Source organism: Triticum dicoccoides, chromosome 3A (genome assembly GCF_002162155.2).
Source record: "Triticum dicoccoides isolate Atlit2015 ecotype Zavitan chromosome 3A, WEW_v2.0, whole genome shotgun sequence".
Classification (NCBI taxonomy): domain Eukaryota; kingdom Viridiplantae; phylum Streptophyta; class Magnoliopsida; order Poales; family Poaceae; genus Triticum; species Triticum dicoccoides.
This window is the reverse complement of record NC_041384.1, coordinates 524,812,583-524,818,926: the sequence shown is the minus strand read 5'-3', so window position 1 is coordinate 524,818,926 and position 6,344 is coordinate 524,812,583.

Here is a 6,344-nt window from a genome sequence, read left to right as displayed (position 1 = left end):
TCTCATTTCTTGCATGGGAACTAAGCATGCACCCGATGACACATATTTGATTTTTCAATCAATTTATATGCACTGGAGCATGTGCATGTATTTCAAATTTGAATTATGCACAGAAATGCATTGAAAACTCAGTTAATGCATAAAAATGTCCAAACAAACCCCGAAAATCACAAAAAATCACACAACACTCCTGTTGTTCTATGTTGACACGAGAAAAAATTTGAAAGCAATAAGAGGCAATGGATATCGTTTCGTCCCCGAAGGTGGGACGTTCCCTACCAAAAATCATCATGCTTGTTGTGAGAAACTCCGGTTTGGGAGAATCATATACCCAAACCTGCCCCAAATGGGACAATTTTTTACCACGGCATGTTGATGCCGCTTCATGATAGCATGCCAAGTTTCATGAATTTCAAACAAGTTTTGGATTTACTAGAATTTAAAAACCAGGCATCTCAATGTTTTGCCGGTAATCAACGGTGCCCTGGTTTTTGAAATTCATTCCCATTTCTTGCATGGGACCTAAACATGCACCCAAGGACACAGATTTGATTTTTCAACCAATTTATATGCACTGGAGCATGTGCATGTAGTTCAAATTTGAATTATGCATATAAATGCATTGAAAACTCAGTTAATGCATAAAAATGTCCAAACGAACCTCGAAAAATCACAAAAATTCACACAACACTCCTGTTGTTCTATGTTGACACGAGTAAAAATTTGAAAGCAATAAGAGGCAATGGATATCGTTTTGTCCCCAAAGATGGGACGTTCCGTACCGAAAACCATCATGCTTGTTGTGAGAAGCTCCGGTTTGTGAGAAGCATATACCCAAATCTACCCAAATGGGACAAATTTTTTACCACGACATGTTGATGCCGCTCCATGATAGCATGCCAAGTTTCATGAATTTCAGACGAGTTTTGGATTTACTAGTTTAAAACCATGCATCTCAATGTTTGCGGCCGAGTGACGGTGGCAGAGTGTTTGAAATTCATTCCCATTTCTTGCATGGGACCTAAGCATGCAACCAAGGACACATATTTGATTTTTCAACCATTTTATATGCGCTGGAGCATGTGCATGTAGTTCAAATTTGAATTATGCGCGTAAAATGCCTGGAAAACCTAGTTAATGTATAAAAATGTACAAACGAACCTCGAAAAAATCTAATATTGAACACAACACTCCCGTTGTTCTATGTTGACACTCTAAATTTTTTGAAAGCAATAGAAGGCAACATATATCGTTTCATCCCCAAAGGTGGCACGTTCCCTACCGAAACCATCACGCTTGTTGTGAGAAGCTCTGGTTTGTGAGAAGCTTATACCCAAACCTGCCCTAAATGGGACAAATTTTTACCACGGCATGTTAATGCCGCTCCGTGGTAGCATGATATGTCACCATCGTATCTACTTTTCCAAACACTTTTGCCTTTGTTTTGGACTTTAACTTGCATGATTTGAATGGAACTAACCCGGACTGACGTTCTTTTCAGCAGAATTCCCATGGTGTTATTTCTGTGCAGAAATAAAAGTTCTCGGAATGACCTGAAAATTAATGGAGAATATTTTTGGAATATATAAAAATACTAGCGAAAGAATCAAGTCCAGGGGGCCCACACCCTGTCCACGAGGGTGGGGGCGCGCCCCCTGCCTCGTGGGCCCCCTGGTGCTTCACCGACCTCAACTCCAACTCTATATTTTCACGTTCGGGGAGAAAAAATCAGAGAGAAGGATTCATCATGTTTTACGATACAGAGCCGCCGCCAAGCCCTAATCTCTCTCGGGAGGGCTGATCTGGAGTCCGTTCGGGGCTCCGGAGAGGGGAATTCGTCGCCATCGTCATCATCAACCTTCCTCCATCACCAATTTCATGATGCTCACCGCCGTGCGTGAGTAATTCCATCGTAGGCTTGCTGGACGATGATGGGTGGGATGAGATTTATCATGTAATCGAGTTAGTTTTGTTAGGGTTTGATCCCTAGTATCCATTACATTCTGAGATTGATGTTGCTACGACTTTGCTATGCTTAATGCTTGTCACTAGGGCCCGAGTGCCATGATTTCAGATCTGAACCTATTATGTTTCCATCAATATATGTGAGTTCTTGATCCGAGAGTCTATAGTCACCTATTATGTGTTATGATCCGTTAACCCCGAAGTGACAATAATCGAGATACTTACCGGTGATGACCGTAGTTTGAGGAGTTCATGTATTCACTAAGTGTTAATGCTTTGTTCCGGTACTCCATTAAAAGGAGGCCTTAATATCCCTTAGTTTCCACGGGAGGGTAGGACAAAAGATGCCATGCAAGTTCTTTTCCATAAGCACGTATGACTATATTCGGAATACATGCCTACATTACATTGATGAACTGGAGCTAGTTCCGTGTCACCCTATGTTATAACTGTTGCATGAGGAATCACATCCGACATAATTATCCATCACTGATCCAATGTCTACGAGCTTTTCATATATTGATCTTTGCTTAGTTACTTTTCCGTTGCCACTGTTACAATCACTACAAAACCAATACTATTACTTTTGCCACCGTTACCGTTACTTCCATATTACTTTGCTACTAAATACTTTCCTGCAGATATTAAGTCTTTTAGCTGCGGTTGAATTGACAACTCAACTGTTAATACTCGAGAATATTCTTTGGCCCCCCTTGTGTCGAGTCAATAAATTTGGGTTGAATACTCTACCCTCGAAAACTGTTGTGATCCCCTATAATTGTGGGTTATCAAGACTATTTTCTAGCGCCGTTGCCGGGGAGCATAGCTCTTTTCTTTGAGTCACTTGGGATTTATATCTGTTGATCACTATGAGGAACTTGAAAGATGAAAGAACCAAGATTTATCCCTCAACTACGAGGGGAGGTAAGGAACTGCCGAAGAGCTGGCAATTGCCGAGAGAGTTCGAGCAGCCGTCCGTTCCTGCGCGGCATACCTTGCCACGACGGAGCCCGCCAGAGCCCAAATCGCGTCCGCCCATGCCTAGGTTGTGGCGGCCTTTTCCAAAGAGATGGTGGATGAGGATGGCGAGATGCTTGCCGAGTTTGGTGCGATGGATGCCATGGAGCCCCTTGTCAGTGTCCAAACTGGCGGATCTCGGGTAGGGGGTCCCGAACTGTGTGTCTAAGGTCTATGGTAACAGGAGACAAGAGACACGATGTTTAACCAGGTTCGGGCCCTCTCTCTGGAGGTAATACCGAGGGAGTCCTGGACTAAGGGGTCCTCGGGCGTCCGGCCTGTTATCCGTGGGCCAAACTGATGGGTTGTGAAGACATGAAGGCCGAAGAATGTACCTGTGTCCGGATTGGACTCTCCTTGGCATGGAAGGCAAGCTTGGCAACCGACTATGAAGATTCCTTCTTATATAACCGACTCTATGTAACCCTAGACCCCCCCCCCCCGGTGTCTATATAAACCGGAGGGGTTAGTCCGGAAAGGATATATTCATTACCATAGTCATACAGGCTAGGCTTCTAGGGTTTAGCCATTACGATCTCATGGTAGATCAACTCTTGTAACACTCATATTCATCAAGATCAATCAAGCATGACGTAGGGTATTACCTCCATAGAGAGGGCCCGAACCTGGGTAAACATCGTGTTCCCCGTCTCCTGTTACCATCAATCCTAGACGCACAGTTCGGGACCCCCTACCCGAGATCTGCCGGTTTTGACACCGACATTGGTGCTTTCATTGAGAGTTCCACTATGCCATCAACGAAAGGTTTGATGGCCCCTCCAATCGTCTATAGCGACGCTGTCCAAGGAGAAACCTTCCTCCCCGGACAGATTTTCATGTTCGGCGGCTTCGTACTACCGGCCAGCTCGCTTGGCCATCTGGAGCAGATCGATAGCTACACCCCTGGCCACCAGGTCAGATTTGGAAGCTTGAACTACGTCACGGATATCCGTGGAGACTTGATCTTCAATGGATTTGAGACCGTAGCGACCGCTCCCCCTCACGCCGATGAACATGACCTAAATCTGTCATCGGATCACATCCAGGAGATGGTCCCTGTTGCTGCAACGGCCTTAGAACCGGAGCAGATCGTGCCATCCGAGGCCACAGAGTCCTCAGCATTGGAGCCGCACACGGACTCGGCACCCTGCAATATTTGCGTCAATGGAACTCCGGACTCGTCTCTGGCTATAAGTCCCAGACCAGGTACACCTGCGGACACCAAGATGGATCGGTTATCAATTTTCGAATTTAGCGCCGCAGACATCTTCCAGCACTCACCTTTGGGTGATGTGCTAAAATCTTTAAAGAACTTATCCTTGGAGAAGAACTCACAGCCGAACTATGTTTGGTTCGAGCTAGAGGCTGATGATGGAAAATTTCGCTTCCCACCCGCCACCCACTTCATAGCCATTGTCGGTGACTTAACCGACGTTCTTGATTACGGCTCCGAAGACATCAACGGTATGGATGACGATGCTGACCAGGAGCAAGGCCAAAACCCGCCATCTACTAGACGTTGGACGGCCACCTCTTCGTACGATGTGTACATGGTCGACACACCTAAAAAACTAGCGACGATGACAAAGGAGATCCAGTTGCAAATAAACCTTCTGAGACACAGTCCAAGCGCTGGCGCCCTAAACGCCGCTCTAAGCCTCGTCGCTCAAAAGATGACGACACCGGCACCGGAGAAAATAGTACTCCGGGCGACGCCACAATGAAGACCCTGTCGGGGCTGCATCCGAACAGGAGGAACAAGACAACGGGCAAGATAACGCTGATAAACAGGCCATGCCCAATGATCCAGATAATGATAGTTATCGTCCAGTCTCCGAGGATGATGAGAGCCTCGGCAATGAGGACTTCATCGTGCCTGAGGCACCCCTCGAGCAGGAGCGCTTCAAGCGCCAGCTAATAGCCTCTTCAAGAAGCCTGAAGAAGAAGCAGCAGCAGCTCCAAGCTGATCAAGACCTGCTCATTGACAGGTGGACTGATGTCCTGGCAGCCGAAGAATATGGCCTCGAGCGCCCAGCCAAGAGTTACCCAAAGCGAACACTGCTACCTCAGTTCGATGAGGAAGCACCAGATCCCATACCTCCCTCACGCAATGCGGACCGACCACCACGTGGTCGGGATAGTGCGATGGACCGACCACCCCGCGGTCGGGATAAAACGGCAACTCAGGCCGAACAACAGCCCGCCCCACCGCCTCGCAAAAACAAGGACAGAATAGCTCGGACCATACATACAACCTTCGGCAGGATCTGGACAGTAGAGCATGACACACCAGATCAATCTACGGATCGCGGGGACGCTTCCCGACTCAGGATGACGGCTACCTATTCGGACGTGACAAACCTAGTCACACCCGCGCCGATAACCGTAGACGGACTTCATCGGAGGTGCACCGTGACGTGGCCCGATATAGAGGCACTGCACACCCTCTCTGCTTCACAGATGAGGTGCTAGATCACGAATTCCCCGAGGGGTTCAAGCCCGTCAGTATTGAATCATACGACGGAAAAACCGATCTTGCAGTATGGATTGAGGACTTTATTCTCCATACCCAGATGGCCCATGGAGACGACCTCCACGCCATCAAATACCTCCCACTAAAGCTCAAAGGGCCAGCTCGACACTGGCTAAATAGCCTACCCGAAAATTCCATTGGCAGCTGGGAGGACTTGGAAGAAGCCTTTCTTGACAACTTCCAAGGTACATATGTCTGGCCACCCGATGCCGATGACTTAAGCCACGTAGTTCAACAACCTGGAGAATCGTCCAGAAAATTCTGGACTAGGTTCCTAACCAAAAAGAACCAGATTGTTGACTGTCCGGATGTCGAAGCCATAGCGGCCTTTAAGCATAACATCCGTGACGAATGGCTCGCCCGCCATCTCGGCCAAGAAAAGTCGAGGTCCATGGCAGCCCTCACGGCACTTATGATCCGCTTTTGCGCGGGAGAGGATAGTTGGCTGGCTCGCAGTACAAACACAGCCAACGAAGCAGGGCCCTCCGAGGCCAAAAACAGCACCAGCAAGCTCCGACGCAACAGACACAAACGCCGAAGCAAAGGCGATAACATCGATGACACTACAGTTCACGCTGGATTCAGTGGCTCCAAGTCCGGCCAGCAAAAGAAGCCCTATAAAAGGAATGGCGGAGGACCACCCAGCTTGGACCGCATACTCGATCGTCCGTGCCAGATACATGGCACCCCAGACAAACCGGCCAACCATACTAACAGAGATTGCCGGGTCTTTAAGCAAGCCAGCAGGGTAAATAGCGGAAACAAGGAAGGGGAATCGCAGAGCGAGGACGAAGGCGAGGAGCCCCGACAGCCGAACACTGGGGGCAGA